The 20,142-nt window shown below is 31.7% G+C and overlaps 1 long non-coding RNA gene across 1 annotated transcript; it reads left to right on the forward strand.

Moving 5' to 3' along the window:
• The first annotated feature begins 16,409 nt into the window (after positions 1–16,409).
• On the forward strand, positions 16,410–19,599 carry LOC127711458 (uncharacterized). Its single transcript, XR_007986712.1, has 3 exons — positions 16,410–16,731; positions 17,777–17,923; positions 19,056–19,599. It is a non-coding gene; the product is annotated as an uncharacterized LOC127711458 (long non-coding RNA).
• The last annotated feature ends 543 nt before the right edge of the window (positions 19,600–20,142 follow it).

Consider the following 20,142-nt stretch of genomic DNA (forward strand, 5'->3'; position numbering starts at 1 on the left):
TTAACTTCTTATACACAATTTTGGATCAAAATAAAATATTCTTTTTTAAAAAACTATATAAATTTACAACCAAATCGTTTTAAGGAAATTGATTGAGGTAAACAGATTTTTTTTAGAAATTGAAATGTTGTAAAATACTTCACAGGGAACTAACATCAGATAAAATAATATTTGGTAAAAATAAAGACCATTTTTAAAACAGTCAATGTTCCAGTAATACATTGAGGAATGTAATAGAAAACAATCTGTTTTTAACTAATTCAACGGTGCCTAAATGGACGATTATAATTGATAAACCTATCATTCTATTTACATTTCATATGAATTTAAGGCATTCTATCTCTGTTGCTCAGTCTTTATATTTCTATGTAGTGTTGGTTCTTTCGACTTTTTGTTTCAAGCTCTCTTTGCCCAAAGCTTTTTACATCACTTGACGTGTATCGTCCGTCGTCGTCTATCGTAAGTATATCGGTGTAGTCCGTCGTCTTTAGTCGTCGTCCGCTAACCTTATACAAAAAACTTCTCCTCTGAAACTATTGGGTCAAATTTAACAAATGTGTTTTCAATCAATATCGGGATACTGTTTTTCAAAATAAACGTCCGATGACCCATCCTTGCAACCAGGATTGTTGACATGGCTTCACAATTGATCAAGGAGGTGAGTGCAAGTTTTGTCTCGTATTTTTACTAAGTTAGAAAATCTAACAGGACAGAAAGTTTCAATGCATGTTATATTTTCAATACATTCACAAAACAAAAATTGTTCCACATATTCACGATAATCTGTATATACGTTATATAGTATGAAGCCGAGTCGAATTTGATTTCCAAGTTTTCTTTAAAATAATATCTAATATAAAGGCGGGAATTTTGAAAATTGGGTCAACGAGACATTTTCGTACTTTTTATACAGTCACATGCTTATAAAATCAGGATTGTTGAAGTAGAGCATTCTGTAAGAATTACTGCATGCCGGATAGTTTTGTTTCATTCTGTTTTGTTAGTATTAGTATTTGGAATTATATACTTTTGTGCAGTGAAGTGTTTTCCTTTTATCTATTGTTATTCCACCTACCCACATACACTTTGCTAGTCATTTGGCCGAGATTAAGAAGGAGATTGCTAGAACCTACATGTACTTAGCATTTTAAATAAATATTAAATGTAAATATCTTTTATGTAAAACACTTATTCTGTTGTATAAACATTTGTAATCTCTGTAGGATATGACTCTCATTCAGGTCGAACCATTCTAAACCTTTTTACTTATCTATTATTTACATTGCTCTGTTTGTTTGCACTTTATAGATGTTTGTTCCGTTGCTCCTAGCAAATATGAATAAATCAGTTGTATATAATTTGGTGTTCAACTAAGCATTCTACTGCACATGATAAAAGCATACTTTTAACATGCAACCAATCGAGAAGTTATGTTAAAACTCATTAATCAATTATAACTATATAAATATAACCGTTTCTGACAACAATTTAAAAAAAACCAACACTTAAATAGTAAACCTAGAAAATATGTTCAGTAATGAAAAAGGATTAAAAAGATAGCTAGAATTATTTGAAAGGCGGAACAGAAAATTAACTCATACATGACATAATACGCATCGTATAATTTCAGCGCATATAAACCACTTATTGATAATTTGTTTGAGAACAAGCATTTAGAGTCAATGCTCTTGGAATGTATTCCGACATGACCAAAAGAATAATATCTATTATATTTCTATATGTGCAAACTATCATCATTGCTGTATTAAGTGAGTCAGGAATTAGATTGATCTCAGCACACCATAAACCTGAATATGACAACAACTACGAAGTAGAGAACGCCATTGGGGCCTTTCATGTTGCATTTGTACGAGAATGTGGTATAAAATGTTTGTCAAATAAGCGTTGCTTATCATTCTTCTACAACAACCTAACAGGAACGTGTATTTTACACTCAGATCCGTTTACCTATACTGTGATGTCATTCTCAGAGAAAGGGTGGAAATTTTACCTTTCACAGGAACGTAAGTTTTATTAGTTTCATTATGGACTAGTTACTATGTATTTTTTCAGGTTAACAAAAGTTTAATCCTGGTACCTTTGCTGATAGATATAGGAAGATGTGGTATGAGTGTCAATGAGACAACTCTCCATCCAAGTAACAATTTATAAAAGTAAACCATTATAGGTCAAGGTACGGCCTTCAACACGGAGCATTTGCTCACACCGAACAGCAAGCTATAAAGAGCCCCAAAAGTTTATTTAGAAAAACTGGGTCGGTGCCACTGCTGGTGGCGGTTTCCTACTCGAGGGTACCAGCACTTCTGTGTTGATATGAGTTAACATTGTTAATGTCATATAAAACTTCATTCTTTACAAAACATTGATTTTCTTCGAATAATTGGAGATTTTCTACTTCAATTATTGGTCGTCAATGCTCTTCAACTTTTACTTGACATGCTTTAAACGTTTTTGTTTTGATCGTCAACGATGAGTCTTTTGAAGACAAAAATCACATCTTACGTTCAAATTTATAACCATTGTTTCTATGATGAGTTCATTTATAACAAAATTACAGACCAACACTATTCTTTATTCTTTAATCTATATTTACAATTTATATTTTCTAGACCATGTGAGTATTTGGACAAAATGTGTATACTCCTATGGGCTGACCATACGCACATATCGACCATTTCAGTATATACTCGTTTAATTATTAACAAACTTGCCTAAACTGTAATAATTCGGGATTTTTTGTGCTAGGTTTTCCGAAAAAGTTTCTTATAAGTGTGACCGGTAAGAAAATTAAGAATAAAAATCTTTAATAGAAGTTCATACATTTTATTATTATTTTCTGCTTAAAAAATATTCAATATAACAATTACAGCAGTTCATTAAACACACGCATGAAAAGAGTTAAATATTAAGATAAACATAGGTTCATATGGACCAGAATCTGCTTTCCCTTCCGGAGCACCTGAGATAACCCCCAATACTTTGTGGAGTTCATGTTGCTGAGTCTTTAGTTTTCTATGTTGTGTGTTGTGTACTCTTGTTTGTTTTGTTTTGTTTTGTTTTTTTTTTTTTGTCTTTTTAATTTTTACCTATGTAGTTGTCAGTTTATTTTCGACTTTGAATGTCCATTTGATATCTTTCGCCTCTCTTTTTCCTACATGCTTGATTATAGTTTTTCTGTTGTGTGGTGCTGAAAAATCTACTTGGTGCACTGCATTCTAATACTCTGCATATTCTGTGCATAAATTCAATATACAAACCATAAACACTGAATGGACATTCAATGTCACGGCCGACATTACAATCTAACATGATTCGTCATAGCACATTAGTATTCAAGGTGTCAATTGTTTGTTATTCGTATCGAAACATAATTTATATATATGTGATATTTGAATTATATAGTCACTAATATGTAGTAAGGAACACATTTTAGTGCTTCTTATTTGTCAAGCTAGTATTCCTTCATTATGTTGAACTATGAAATAAAGATATTTAATAAATAGATTGTTTTGAAACTTCTTTAGGACTCATTAGTGAACAGAATTTTCGATATGAACTTTTCTTTTAAAATAAATAATTATAATACCTATATTTGCCTTGTATTACATACCCTCACCTTGAATAGATAGAGGGTTGCTGCTTACGAGGAAGCTATTAAACCAAGAGTCTGTAATAAGTCTATTTCTATCTTAAAATTTTTGTGATCTCAGTAAGCTTACACCTGTAAATATTTTTTCTGCAAAAACATTTTTTTTTTTGTTGACTTTATCGTTGATGAACATCCCACATATTCCTCTATTATTGATATTAAAATGAACATTTTTTAATTACTGAACTACTTTAGCTATCAGTATTTTGTTACATAATATCGTGAATATGACAACTACAGTTACTAACTATTTTGCCAGGTGCCAATCGCTGTTTGGTCAGTTTCTTCTACTACAGAGAACTGGACTTGTGTTATAACTTTGGACCGCCAATTCAGGGATCCGTTGTTAATGAAGAGTTCGTGTGTACAGGAACTGAGCTCATGCGTATCGATTCCAATGAAAGACAAGATTATATCAAGCTTGTTACAGGTAATAAAGAATTGAATAAATTGCAAGCAACACGTTATAAATTCTAATGCGTCCAAAGCGCTTTTCCGGATTTACCTTTATCAGGAACACTCAAAGCGGAATATTTGAAAGCCAAGGATGTATAAGAACCGAAAACATTTCTAAATATGTGTAAGTAATTAATCATTACATTTTCTTTTTTCTTTGCCAATATGAAATGTTATATTTATGGAAAAAACTGTATTAAGATGGCTGTTTTTTTAATATTTACGGAAATAGACAGGAAAACATATTTCTTTATACAAAAAAAATCAAATGCTAAAACCAATATAATTTCCTTCGCTACCTTATGTCGGTAGTTCCTTTCCCATAATGTTCAAAACAGAGTCATTTCAAATACTTCTACAACAACATTGTCATAAATACCTTTCAATCGATGCCACATACTTGATTGATATTTTCCAGTATATTACTAGCTCTGTAGGAATATCCTGAGTACAAGCATAACATTACTTAGATATCAATCATTGAGAACATTTATAACAAGGAGTAAATACTGGACTATTATCCCGATTCTATTGATTTATGAATCAGTGGTTCAAAGGGCATGATGACAGTGGACACGAAAGGACTCTGTTTTTAAAAAAAAAAGAATATTTTATGGTATTTATCAATGATCTTTATCAATATTTGATGGGTTGTTCAGGCGTGGATGAAAAAGACCTAAACTGAAGTTATTGGGTCAAAAGAAACAGTTTCAGCAGCACCAAATATCATCGAATAACATCGTTTGAACTATTTGTCTAATCAACGCTTAACTTTGGTACAATCCCTTGGGAAACCTATATGCTAACAAAGAACGGTTTCTTCTTCTTCAAATCCATGAAGACCGGATCTCGAAATATGTAAACATGGTGCTTCCGTTGTTATGTAATTTTGGTTATTATAACTTTTACTTTCTTTCTCTTACTTTAGTTCTGCATTGAGTCGACAATTACCCCTGGAAGATTTATATCCATTATCTATAATTATTACAGTCATGCATTAATTTCAGCTGACATCGGAAGAGTGTACCCTTATAGAATCTGTATACAAGGTAAACAAGTACAAGGAAATTGGACGTACAACGATGGATCTACAATGGAGTATTTCAGGTGGCTGCCAAATCAACCAAGTGGATCATCTAACGTCATCAGTATGAGCCGTATGCATAACAACAGTTGGGTGAATCTTGATAATGGAAAAGATTGTACCTACATGTGTGAATTACGATCACAGAATTAAAGATGGTGATGTTATTCAAGATAAAGACAATGTGACGTCTTCTTTCACTTTAACTTTCCCACATGTATACATTGCATACTGATTATAAGAATTAATTTATGATATACTACTGTGTAAGATAAATCTATTATACTCTGTTCATATTCTGAAATTTTCAACCTTGAATCATTAGTTTACGTAAACGTTTATCATTAATATACGTTGACGCGTATCATTATCATACGTGTACGTGTATCATTAGTATACGTGTACGTGTATCATAATACATGCATCAATCGTGTACTTGTATCCCAAATTGGTAATCAAAATACTCTTTTATCAAAATCCGTAACCTATAATTACAAGGCGAAAGAGCTTTAATTCAAAACCGTATCCATATCTAATTGCAAGTGGTCTTAGTAATGATAGGCCGTTAGTTTTCTCGTTTGAATTGTTTTAAGTTTGTCATTTCGGGGCCTTTTATAACTGACTATGCGGTATGGGTTTTGCTCATTGTTGAAGGCCGTACCACATTTTCTTTTTTTATATTAATTGTGCTTTTTGGTTTACTGTAGTGTAAGGTTTTTGTTTATTGTGGAAGAGAGTTACATTTCAAGATTTTTATGTTTGTGGTTATATTGTTAACTGCTACTTCCTTTTTACTTTGGTGTTAAGTTTGTGTGTCCTATGGATACTTTATTATATTGTACTACAATTAGGCTAGCAAAAATCTGAATTTCTTACTTTTGTACAATGTCCGGGTTTCATGGCTACAAGGCTGTTGTATAAAATTATTTTATATTGCTGTCCCAATAACTATGAGTGTTCGTTTAAGAATTCACATATGAAGTAATAAATGTGTAATATAATATATAGATAATATATATCTTTTAAACATCATTGCAGCATATAAGTACAATAAATTATTATGAGATGACAATTTACAGCAAGGAAATGAATTATTGATGATGATGATGATGATGATGATGATGATGATGATGATGATGATGATGATGATGATGATGATGATGATGATGATGATGATGATGATGATGATGATGATGATGATGATCCAAGCAGACCCGTATTTGCGCTTACATCTACGCTTGACGAAGAAGCAGCCAATTTAAGTTTTTAGTTCGACCAGGACGGGGATCGACCCACGACACTTCGCACTCGAACGAACATGCTATCACAAGATCAATGAGGCGTCTTTATTTTAATACTACTCCTATTGTGGATTATGTAAGAAGTATTTTGTTCAAGCCAAAGATTTGTTTGAAATTTTTACACAGCCCAGGCTATTTTCTATTTTAACCCCTGTAAGATAAAGCTAAAAGATTCAAGTAAGTGTATGGTTTGCAGGAATTATTTCTTTGAAAACCTCTAGAAAAAATGTGCTTAATCCTAATAATTCCCAATGCAAACATTGCAATTTCTAATTTACAATTTATTTTCGCCTGCTCCAATTTACCGTTAAATCAACAGTTGACGTATCTTCCCTAAGAAGTTAGCCACCATGTTGACCTGCTCATATCCAGCAATGTGCGAATAATGTAATATAACAAAAGAGGAAAAACAAACTAACATCAAAACTCCATTTAAGAGAAATTATCTGAATTTGGAGCATGCATGTATCTGAACAACCTTCAGCTTGAGATATTTTATTCGTTTGACATCATTATTTTGACATAACGTTAATCCGCTAATTCTATTCATGGAATTTCGCGAGATTTTATTTCATTTTAACTTTTTAAATTTTCTAAGCACTACCGCACTCTTTCGTTTTGTTATGCATTAGAACAGAAATACCAGGTATATCGGTTGTTTTTAATTTCAATTTCACAACAGCGAAGTCAACACAATGTTTGAACATAGTTTACGATATATATATGTGGATTTATGTGGAAGGTAGCCTGTAATTAATAGCGAAACATATTTTCATCTTCAAGTCTGCGCTTATTATTAATATTGCGAGGATTTTATCACGCTGTGTTTACGAAGCGAAAGCAGAACGTCATATTTAAATTTGTATACGATTTGCTATATTAATAGAAGGGACTATACCATTCAAATGAACCCTAAATAAAATGTATACAGGATACTCTGACGTCTACGAGTGTCTTTAGACGCAACACCTGTATAGATTGTATACGCTTGCTAAAGCAGCACTTCATATTTAAATTTGCTAAAATGAATGGCTGTGAAGTTTTCAGACGTACTTATTTAATGCATTAATAGGTGGTTTATATTCTTACTTGAAATTGTTTACATGCCATGAGAGCTCTACAAGATTTCCCCAAAGTCTTGACACTATGGACTGTATAGGATTTGCTATATGAATAGAAGGGGCTAAACCATTGAAATGAACACTAAATAAAATGTATACAGGATACTCTGACGTCCACGAGTGTCTTTAGACGCAACACCTGTATAGATTGTTTACGCTTTAATATTGAAGGATTGTCGAAATAAACGATCATTTTAAAAGATAATTCAACCATACAAGAACATATAAGTTGTTTATTAATTTAATAACTCTATATGTGTGTTTTCTAACATGTATGTATAGGTAAAAAATCGTCAATTTATTAAACTTGATTGCAGGACTTGAAAATGCCTGAATTTATTTTTGAATCATTGTATTTCTATTTTTAAATGATTTATATATAATAAAAGTATTTATTTGAAAACGTCGCGTAAAGCTACCACTTTAACATATCTAATGTAGGTGTACGAGTATTGCATATCAAATTGACTCTCTTTTTGAAGTTGTTTATTCGTGAAGTTTAACTTAAAATAACACGATGTGTTATGATTGCAAATGAGACAACTCTCCACCAGAGACCAGATAACGCAAAGGTAAGCAACAATGTGTCACAGTGCAGCCTTGAACAATAACAAAAACCATACTGTATAGTAAGCTACAAAAGGCCCCAAAATGAAAAAAGGTAAAACAATACAAGCAATAATACTAACGGGCTGATTTGTGTACAAAACAATAAACAAAATCAAATATGGTATAGAGCAACAAATGACAACCACTAAATTACAGGGTCCTGACTATAGACATCTAGAATGTGACGAGGTTAAGCATATTTGCGGGCGCCCAACCTCCCCTCACCTGGGACAATGGTGTAGCAGAACACCATAAAAACTAACTATAAAAATCAGTTTAAAAGGGCAAATCCGATCAATACAAAGCACACTCAATTAACAAAAACATAGAAGACACAAAGTAAAGATCTGAGAGTACTCGCAGTTACTGAAAGCTATTTCAAAGCCAATAACAACCAATTAAACCTGTATCTAAGAGTAAAATATCAATCAGTGCACACCCAACATTTAATGGATTTAATGTAAAGACATCATTAATAGTCATAGAAAATCATGATGTTGCACAATGCCAAAGTATAGCAGTAATATATCTAGTTGTGTTTTAATCTATTGATAACAAAAATTGCAATATCTACCGATAAAACTAATTTTGAAAGATCTAATTACAATGTTATTTTTGTAACTTTTTAGAATACTTTATTTAAAGGATTGATAATTTTATCCTGATCCTATCTAAATATACAAGCTCGATAAAAAAAAACATCACCACAAAAGTAATGATGTGCTATCTCGTTTGATAAGTTGTTTACATTAGCAGCCAAACTTTCAAACAAAATATGTGTTTCTTTGAAAGAATTTAGTAAAGGTTTCAAGTAATTTGTGGTAACGACTTCCTTGACTTTATAAAGTATCAGAAATACATAGAGTACGTGCATTGACATTAAAAACGTCACTACAAACACAGACATAGCGAACCAGTAGAGATACATAAACACCGTAAGATGGGACCAAAGAAATATCACCGTCCAAATATTGAAAATTAACAATAAGAACGAAAACATTATCCCTTTATTTCGTAAATTTGTGTGTAGAGTTTTCCGTGTAAAACTGAAATATCTTAATCTGGGAAAGGACAACTATTGCTGTTTATATTTGATGTATTAAAAGCAAGTTCATTTGGAGTAATTTCTAGCAATAAAATTAGAGAATTTTTTACTATTTTAAGAAATAATATAATCTAGACAATGGTAATTGTTTTTGAATTTATCCATTAAATTGAATTCATACCGGTCGTTACTGAGTTTGGTCATACACATTATTCATAACAATACAGGCACAATTTTATTAAGTCTTCTATGAAAGGGCCGCAATTGATGTTAATAGGCGTACCTACAGCCTTTATTTCAGATTTCTTTCTTTTTGAGAAAAATTATGTGGATCATATCTGGGAACCAACACAAAATAGAATATCTATGAATATTAAGTATCTCCCAAAAGAGGCGAGGTTTTTGAAACAGCTACTAGTATATCAAAAGGGTGTAACATTTAGATACAAAATGTCTGATGCCATTATCTAAGATATGCTTATTATACATTTTTCACATAATAGTTAACGGAAGAGTAGCAATAGTAAAATCGACTATTACAATACGTTTAAAACAATGGGGTTATACATACTTGATTTTTTCACGCCTGAAATTACAAATTTTGCACGTCAAGGATAATTAATGGGATTCCTATTTAGAAGAGTGCTTTTCGCAGTCAGTATGGGATAATTCTAGTAATGGTTAGCAGAATAATCTCCTCAGATCAAGAGAGTAAGCAGATACTACTTCCACAGCTGGCACGATCAATTAAACATTATTTAATTATTTCGTGAATAGCTCTTTTCAATAATGAAAATAATACTTTGCTAGTTTGAATACATTCACCATCATCTATTTAGGTCAAGTTATCTCGCCTATAACTGTCTTGATAGGCAATATCATTTCTGTCATAACAAATGTTAGTTCCTAGTTGAGGTTTAATCTTCAAGATGATAAATAAGACGAAATATGCAATACACGCAACACACAAAGAATTAAGGAAAAAACAGTCAGTTGTTCACTTGGGCGAATTTCAGTGAAAATTAGTTGAAAATAGATATGTATATTTACAAAAATTACTTAAATGATAATCATCGTTATGGCGTAAATCTGGAAATTCACGTTTACAGAAAAGTATTCAGATTATAAAATACATTTTTCTTGGTAAAAAAAAATCAAGAATGACACAATTTTTTTTAATGAATTGCCGCAAAATAAAGAAAATACAAGAATTGGTGTCTTCGCACTAAATTTCATAGTATTTGAATTTTATAACAATGACTTAAGACGATAATAGTGAATATGTTCATATTCTATTACAACACGTATGTAAATATGTAAAACATTTTAATTTTCATAAATGCCTTTATATAATTTTTTGCTTTATAATATCAAGGTTTTTTATTGCAACCTTCTAATATATTATATAAAATGTTTTAAATATGTCTTCCGTGATAAAAATGATGAAAAACAGAATATCTCATATCCACTTGTAAACTGAGCAGAGACATGCCTAGTACTGTACATATCTCTGACAAAAAATAATTGTCAGATACATCCAAACAAACTTACACAATCGATTCCAATGGCTTATTATGGGTTTCATTTGACAAACGTGTTTGCCAAATTTCGAGTTTTTGATTTGTGACAATATGAACTGCCTCATTTATGTGAATTCAAAAGATATAGCGTATAGAATATGCCAATCCAAAAATCAATCGTTGCCGAACACAGGCAAGCTTTTTGGAAAAGGTATGAAACTAAATACACATATAAAGTATAATAAACATCCTGTGTGGGAATTCATGAAAATTAATCTATGGTGCCCATAAGAGTAAACTTAAAACCGTATATTTCATGTTTTGCAACGTCCTGAGATGTACTCTATTGTTTACCAAAATGTGGTATCATCAACATACAATGAAGACATTCTCTACTTCTTGACCGTGGATTAGCTGTACAAATATTTTAACTGAACACAAAAATCCAGGTATTTCATATGTTGCAGTACCAATAATAACTCGTTTTTAAAAGGTCCCACCTCCACTGACCTAATTCATATATATATATGTTAGCGGCAATAAGTAAAATTAGGCATTAATCTTAAATCCTAGGCAATAGGCTAACACCTAGGCAGTAAGTCTATTGCCTAAATGATGTAGGCATTATTCTTAAGTCCTAGGATTTAAGCTTAAATCCTGAAAAATATGTCAAGGCATTAATCTTAGAGCCTAAAATGTAAATGCAAGTAAATAAAAAGACATTTATTGAAAGTAAAAATACATTTGGAACATTATAACATGATAAGAACTGATGTTTAAACTACCTGAAACAAAGCCACTAGTTCTGGCCCCTTTAGTTTTAACTCGGATATAACCAAAGCTGTAAATTCACGACAATTGTCACTTTGCAATTTATGGGGCGCACAAAAAATTGTGAAAACATCATTTAAATCGAAGTCCACTCTGAAGCACATTTTGACTCGAGAGCTCTAATTTTACAAATTTTTGTTAGGTGTAAGTTTATCGAAATTGATAGTTTCCATCAGGGTTTGATTGGAAATCCATTAAATCAACCTGTCCTCTACTGTTGAACTCGTTGGATAAAATGGGTTTCACTACTACTCCCTTCCCTAGTTTTTCTTCATGTTACAATTTTTACAAAGTGAAAGAAATAGTTTGATGGAATTACGAGAAATATTTGCATAGCCATGGAATCACGAGAAATATTTGCATAGCCATGGAATCACATAAATATTTGCATAGCCATGGAATCACGAGAAATATTTGCATAGGCATTATTAAGTTGGTTAAATCATACGGTCTCTGTCGCTATGACCTGTTTATGTGCCTTTTCCAAAGTACCATACAGTTCCTGTGGAATTTGTTTTAAATTTTCTTCATCATCCTCCTTTGTTTTACTTTTTACCTTTCAAAGCTTCGAATGCTAAAAATTCCATACCTTTTTTAATTGTGGTAGTCTATAGTTGTCGTATTTTCTGGGGATTCTAAACGGTAAAAGTTTAATCTTTGCCAAAATATCATTATACTATCTAGGGTATATGCTCCTTGTTTTCACTGATTACAATTTAGACTGCAATGATTCTAGAAATGTGTCTTCAGTAGACATGTCACTTCAAAGCTTATAATACAGATTATGAAGTGAAAAAGACAATATTGCCTGGGGGCATCTAATAAAATTTTTAACAATAATGTTTGTCATACCCAATAAAATCAATGGAAAGATGATGTGAGTAAAAGTTCATATCTACATTTGTCTACTTTTGATCAGACCAAAACCAGCTCGACCTGTGAAGTGCGAGTTTTCTTCAAATAATTTTCAGATAGAATCATAAATCCCCATCCTTTCATTAGATACAATCACTTGTTTAAAACAATTTGTGTTATACCACAAAGACATGCAAGTTAATTTTGTTAAGAATATGAAAAAATACTAAAATTTGAAGATCTGTTAAGTTAATGTATATTATTTGGAATATAATATAAACAATACTTTACATCAAGAATATTTCAACGAATGTACATTTATAAGAAGATAAAGCAAAAATCCCAGAGTTCACTTATTGCCTGAAATTATGTTTGGCAAAAGGTTGAATAATCAACATCAGATTTCAGGAAATAAAAGACCCCGAAATGACAAATGTAAAACAATTCAAACAAGAAAACTAACGGCCTAATTCATGTACAAAATAATGAACTAAAAACAAATATATTTCACAGCAACAAACGACAACCACTGAATTGCAGTCTCTCTACTTGGGACAGGCACATACAGAATGTGGCAGGGTTAAACTCGTTTGAGGGCGCCAACCCTCCCCTAACCTGGGTCAGTGGTGTAACAGTACAACATACAAACAAACTATAAAAATCAGTTGAAAAAGGCTTAACTTATCAGATGGATACAAAATAGAAATACATCTAACAAAAACAAAGAGTGGACATGGATTGGTACTTATACATTCCCACAACGAAAAGACACTAAGTACAGATCTGAGAGTATTCGCAGTTACTGACAGCTAGTTCAAGCCAATAACAACTAATAAAAAAATCAACCATCTAAGACTAAAATATCAATCATTACACATCCAACATCCAATGAATTTAGTGTACAGACGTCATAAACAGTCGGAGAAAAACTTGACCTTGTGCAATACCAAGATACAGGTATCGGCAGACTGTAGATTCATGAATGTGCATATGTATATAAAAATAATATTTAGTTTTATTTTAATTTACTGATAACAAAATCAATATTAATGCCAATAAAACAATATTCAAAGATCTAGTTACAGTGTTGAATTGGTAACCTTTAAGAATAAGTTAATTTAAAGGATCGATAAGTTTACCCGGATCGTTTTCTAAATTTCAGGTCTCGGTAAACAACATCTCCGTAAAAATGAGGATGTGCTATCCCGTTTAAAAATAAGTTTTACAACCAAACTTCAAAACCAAATCTTTATATCTTTGGAAGAATTTAGTAAAGGCTTGAGTAATATTTGTGGTAACGAACCGTGCTTTATAATTTACCAGTAATACATAGATTACGTTCATTGAAATCCAAAACGTCACAACAGACACGGGCATAGCGAACGGGTTGTGATATATAAACACCGTAAGGTGGTGCCAAAGGAACATCACCGTCATTTTAATTCTTAAATGGATCTATTTTAAAAGCATATATGCTAGGTAGAACAAACGTCTTCATACTGGCAAAGTCAGGACATTTGGAGATATTGTCAAAATACGATGACTTTATGCATTTATTTCGAACTAAAAGCTTTAAGAAAACCTTGGCCACAATCTACGATCCAAAATATGCTGTAATCAAAAGGTGCCAAGGTTGATAACATAAGCAACACGACGGGTGCCACATGTGGAGCAGAATCTGCTTACCCTTCCGGAGCACCTGAGATCACCCCCGGTTTTTGGTGAGATTCGTGATGCTTAGTCTTTGGTTTTCAATGTTGTGTCATCTGTACTATTATTTGTCTGTTTGTCTTTTTATTTTTGGCCATGGCGTTGTCATTTTGTTTTCGATCTATGAGTTTAACTGTCCCTCTGGTATCTTTCGTCCCTCTTTGATATTGAGTCCTTATAGACGCAAACATGTTTGGATCAGGGATGGCGGCCAAGGTAAAGTATGGTAAAAACTGTTATGAATTAGGAAAAAATAGACCACAGGTTGACGTAAAAACACAAATAATGCATTATCAAGAGGCATATCTTCGTTATTTATAATGTGAGTTGCTCAAAAGAAGTCATTTTGTATAAATAGAAATATCTGAACCATTAGATACGAAATTTTAGCATTTTGGCCTGATTCTAAAAACATTAAAATCTTAGTGTTAATATTAGCCTTTCGTGAACCTTCTCCTTTATTTGTTATCATACCTACCGTAATCAAATTAAGAATGCAAAAGTTTAAGCTTGATTATTTGTTATACATTTTACTTATTTTTTTTAATTATCGTTTTTCGTGTAACCTTCATTTTATTCATATTGTTAAAATCTAACAAGGCCTAGATAAACGATTGTGTTATTTAAAACGATCAGATTTTTTTTACCCAAGGGATTGATGGCCTCAGTAATATTTGGAACATTTTGTCGGAATTTTTTATTTGAAATTTTCTTTAACTTTTTGTTTGATTTTGCCTTCCCTTTTTTAATAAAGCAACACTGATGAGTTTCACATTGTATGTAAAAGAAACGCTCGTCTTGTTTAACAAATGATAAACCTCGTATATTTTGTGAGGTTTTCCACTTTCAACCAAATTACTTTTAAAATTAAGATATAAACTAATGTTTCTTTTATTACGATCTTATCAATCTGTTTTGTTTTGATATATATTAATATGCATTCATATGTCTTTTTAAATCCAGAAGAAATTTTGGTTCTTGACAAGCAACATATGTAAAATGTACGGACAATCTCCGGAAAATGTTTGTTATCTCTGCAAACGTTTTGTAGTATACATCTTGGTTAACATATTTTGCAACCTTGAATAATTAAATTTGCTTTATGACAGTAGATTAGCTCAATATTGGGGATTTGCTATTTCATGTTTGCTGATGAATCTCAAGTAGGTGTGATTGGTACAGTCTCGTGTACCTATTGATTTATTAACATGTATTCCGTATTGCATTTCAAATTTTACTGAGGTAAGAATGTACTGCCACCTTTTCATATACAAAAATGAAAAGAAGGGAATTATAATTTATTATCGACAGAGGGTATCTTCATCTCTTTGGATGGATCTACTTTTCTTTTGGACAGAGAGAGACAGTGATCCCAATTATCAATACATGTTCTCACTATGCACTGGAGATATTTAGAAAAACCTTTCTAACTTGGATTTGCACTTATTGATAATCTTACAAAAGGATGGCTCATATTTTCCTTCAGTACCTCAGTTCATAGCAGGATGACTGTTTTGATATACATTATCCTATTTTAAGGCGTTTCGAAAATAAAATTTCTGTCAACCACCAAATAATTTTGTCATACAAATGAAAAATACAAATAATATGAAAATGTGTCAAAAATAACATTTAAAGAAATTCCGAGATAAGAATTATCTTTATAATCAACTCAAAGTTGATCAATATCAATGCAACATGGAGAAAAGATATTTAAATACGGTATATTTGTAATGGTTTTACTTTTCTAGGTTTAAGTGCTAGAATAAAAAAGATACTCTAAGCAACCGATTACAACAGCGTTGTTTGTGAGGATATAACTTTAAAACTGTATTATAAAATTGAAATTATGACATATAAAATTTGTGATACAAGTTTAAGGGGGATACAAATATTTTCTGCATTGGATAAGGGAATATCTAACATTTTTGCAATAATGAAGGAACAACAATAAGTCCAATCCGTGGGAAACAATTACTGACAGAGACAACCTCCCTGTTGGGGTCAAGTGTTAATAAAACAATATTCATTGTTGTTGACATAAATAGAAAGGAAACTGAAAATACTTTTTGCGTCATTATAGTTTGGATATTGTATTGTGAAGGTACGGTAAATATGGCTACCACTTTAGATGGAGGAACGGAACTGGCCGAGTTTAAACGAGTTTGTATTATCGCCTACATCAACAAGGAGTGGGTCGATGACATTCAATAAAACTAATGATGGGCAAGTGTTCATTGGTTTTTATGTAATTCTTCCTTATTGTAACTGTAAATAAAAAGGAGTCTGGACATGATAGTTTGGATATTATATTGTATTGTGAAGCCACGGTTAATATGGTTTCCAATGTATATGAAATGCTAAAGTATAAAGACGAGAATGCGTACGATGAACTTCAGAACGGAGTTCAAAAAGACACTATCATAAGTCGTGTGTGGAAGCAATGGTTGAAAACCATTTTTCTAACAATAGCAGTTTCACTTTTGACGGCGGGTCTTGTATTCACTGTTACCTACTTAACGGTGTGTGGTAAGTAGAAAATTAGCATTTCAATCATGTGAGAGCTTCTACGTGTAATTGCAGATGAAATAATATCTTAAAGCCCTAATTATTTTTTCAAATTAATATGCTTAATCAAAATACGGTGATCTTCTCATATTTGCATATCTTTGACGGAAATGTTTCCATGAAAATATTATTTAAAAATATACTCCGGATATTCTGATGCTGATGAACGAGATCTGAATGCATATAATGGATTATTTTTCGTCCTATATGAAGACATCATTTTATTTTCTGAGTTCTGCTTTGAGTAGGAATAGTGTATCCGGTCGGGTGAAATGTCTTCGTTATCGTTACCTTGTGAAATAGCACGTTAAAAATCCGGCTCAAAACTGCATTTTTCCAATATCTATTTTTTTAAAGTAGCATGTTATTTCATATAATTATAAAGCATTTCTCATCAATAAACATAGTATTGCTTGTTATAGTTTGTGTTTTTTAGAGGAGAGGGGCTAAAGATACCAGAGGGACATTCAAACTCATAAATCGAAAATAAACTGACAACGCCATGGCTAAAAAAGAAAAAGACAAACAGACAAAGAATAGTACACAAAACACAACATAGAAAAATAAAGACTTAGCAACACGAACCCCACCAAAAACTGGGGGTGATCTCAGGTGCCCCGGAAGGATAAGCAGATCCTGCTCCACATGTGACACCCGTCGAAGGCTGTCCAGTGAGTCTTTACCTGTATATATCACCGTTAGTATTCCTTTGCCGGATACTTTTCTCATTGGCAATCATACAACATTTCATCATTTTGATACTTTCATATATGACTGAATAATCTATTTTCATATAAAAATAGTATTTTAAAAAAGACACAACAATCTTCTTTAATGTATTTTCTTGGATTTATTTTCTGGGTGATCGCCAAAACAAAACTTTAGAAAAAACATTACGTCGAATTATAATAACTGATACTAAAATGATTCTGATGAATGAACTAGATGCTAATAGAAGTAACATATTTTTTCACTTTTTAGAAATGATTTTTATGTCTAATTTAAGCGCAGCTAAAGCAAAGATTGGTCAACCTTGAAACACAATTTGCAGATTTTAAACAAGAAAATGAGATGAAACATCAGGAAGTTGAGAAACGAAACAATTTAACGTTTTTTGGTCTTCAAAAACAGAATAATGACAACACAGAACTACGTAAATATTGATTATCATAATACATATGTAAATACACTTCCTCTTGGATGAATACCTAATTCTGTCAAAAGTTTGCTATCAGGTCTATTTTGCTGAAAACAACTTACTATATCTCGGGCGAAGGAACTGTGAACCTTACAAAAGCCAATATACGATTTTGATCCAATTACAGTAAAGAAAGAAACATATCTAAAGCATATACATTTTTGTTACGTTCACATTCATGGAAATATAAAAATATCGTGTATTTCTTTTCAAAGAGTTCATTTTTGTTTCAATGAATCGGTTAAAATGATTATTGTTATCCTATAATAATATTGCGTTCTGATATCATTTCAACCACATCGATGGTCTTGTGGTAGTGTACTCGCCTTGAGTGCGGGAGGTCGTGGGTTTGAACCTCGACTAGTTAAAACAAAAGATTTTAAATCTATGTTTGCTGCTTTTCCGCTAAGTATGCGATATAAGGAGTTGAAGTAAAGACCGGTCTGCTTGGAGTCAGCTTAATATTTCTGGGTAGGATGACATGTCTTCCTATGGAATGTTACCTTGTGAACTAACACGTTCACAATCCGGCTCAGCGTGTCGGTCTGGTACACAGTAGGGTCCAAAATCATATCGTTGTATCCTCTTCTCGTCCTGAATATGTATTTAACTTGCCACTGGACATTAATAAGCCACCAATTCAGCCATGAGTCGTATATCATAAATTTGAAAAACGTATCATGTAATTTCATGTAATTAAAGATCATTTGTCAGCTTACTATATGGTTCGGGTTTTGTGCTTTATTGGTGGCTGTCAAGTTACACTGTAGCTATTTATATCACTGTTAATTTTTTCACTGGCAGAAACGTTTCTTATTGGAAATCATTCCAGATATCCTTACTTGTATATTTTCATACATGACTTTATAAGAGATTTATGTCTGAAAACAATATAAAAAAAATACAAAATGATCTTATTTGATCTCTGATTTATTTTATCGGTGATCGCTACAATTAAAGAAAACCTTAACAACTATAAAGAAACTAATTTACATTTCTTTACACATACGTGATAATAATTAAAGGAATACGACGTTTTATTCGGTAACAAGTAAATGGTTTAAAATTTTTCTTTTTTTAATTTTAGCTCAATTACAGCAGAATCTTGATTCACTGGATACAAAGTTATCAGTTCTACAAAAACAGATTAATTGCAACACACAACTACGTAAATATTAACCAGTTAAACAAATCTATGCGTATGCTTCTGTCACCGGGGAAACAGTGTGACTTGTAGGGTTGTGGAACAAGAGCCTGACTGAATGGCCTCTTGTTACTGAAACTGTGTGTTGCACCTGATCACACAACGAACGATTGGTCTGAATAGCAATGACAACTCTGACACTGAAACTCTGGTGAAAACTAACTCTTGAAACTCTGGAACTAGCGATGAATAAATCAATAATTCAGCATGGAATACTAATACTTTTATTACAGATGGACTGTGTTCAGTGTAAAGTCCTGAGTCCAAATCTTGCTTATAAAAATTATAAACAAGTATTTATACACAATTGAATTGACAAGTATAGACATAACAAATAACAATTAATTTGAGTAATATTGTTCACTGACAAGGATTAAACTATTTTTAGAACTTGAAGAATAAATTTAATTTACTAATCTGATTATGATATTTAAAAATATATAATAATGAAAAAGGTATAATGTCACTAATTAGCTAATAGAATAAAACATGTCACTCAATGTCCAAACTGAGAATTAAATTGCATATCAAAGCATGTTGATTTTAAGTCCTGGATATTAAATGTAAATAGAAACGAAAATATAAAATTAAACGAATTTAAAACACATAGAAATAAAGTCTAAATTATCAAAATTGAGAATTTTTATATTAAAGTCCAAAATATTAAACTGAAGCTGCATTTTCCCTGGTCACACTTCTTTTGATTTAATTCGTCGTACTACATAAATTTGCTCTGACGTCTATATTGCTGAACTCAGTTTAATATATCGGACGAATGAACATTAAACCATAAAAAAAATAAATACTCGAATTGTTGAATTACGATAAAGACTGAGGTATTCTTTAAAAAACTGAGGACGTTGTTTTATTTAAGGATGAATGAAAACAAGAATATAATCTCAACTTTTAGTCACTTGTCCCACTAGCATTCTAATAAAATATAGAAATATGTTGATGATCAAGGTAACCT

Source organism: Mytilus californianus, unplaced genomic scaffold (genome assembly GCF_021869535.1).
Source record: "Mytilus californianus isolate M0D057914Y unplaced genomic scaffold, xbMytCali1.0.p SCAF_8, whole genome shotgun sequence".
Lineage (NCBI taxonomy): Eukaryota > Metazoa > Mollusca > Bivalvia > Mytilida > Mytilidae > Mytilus > Mytilus californianus.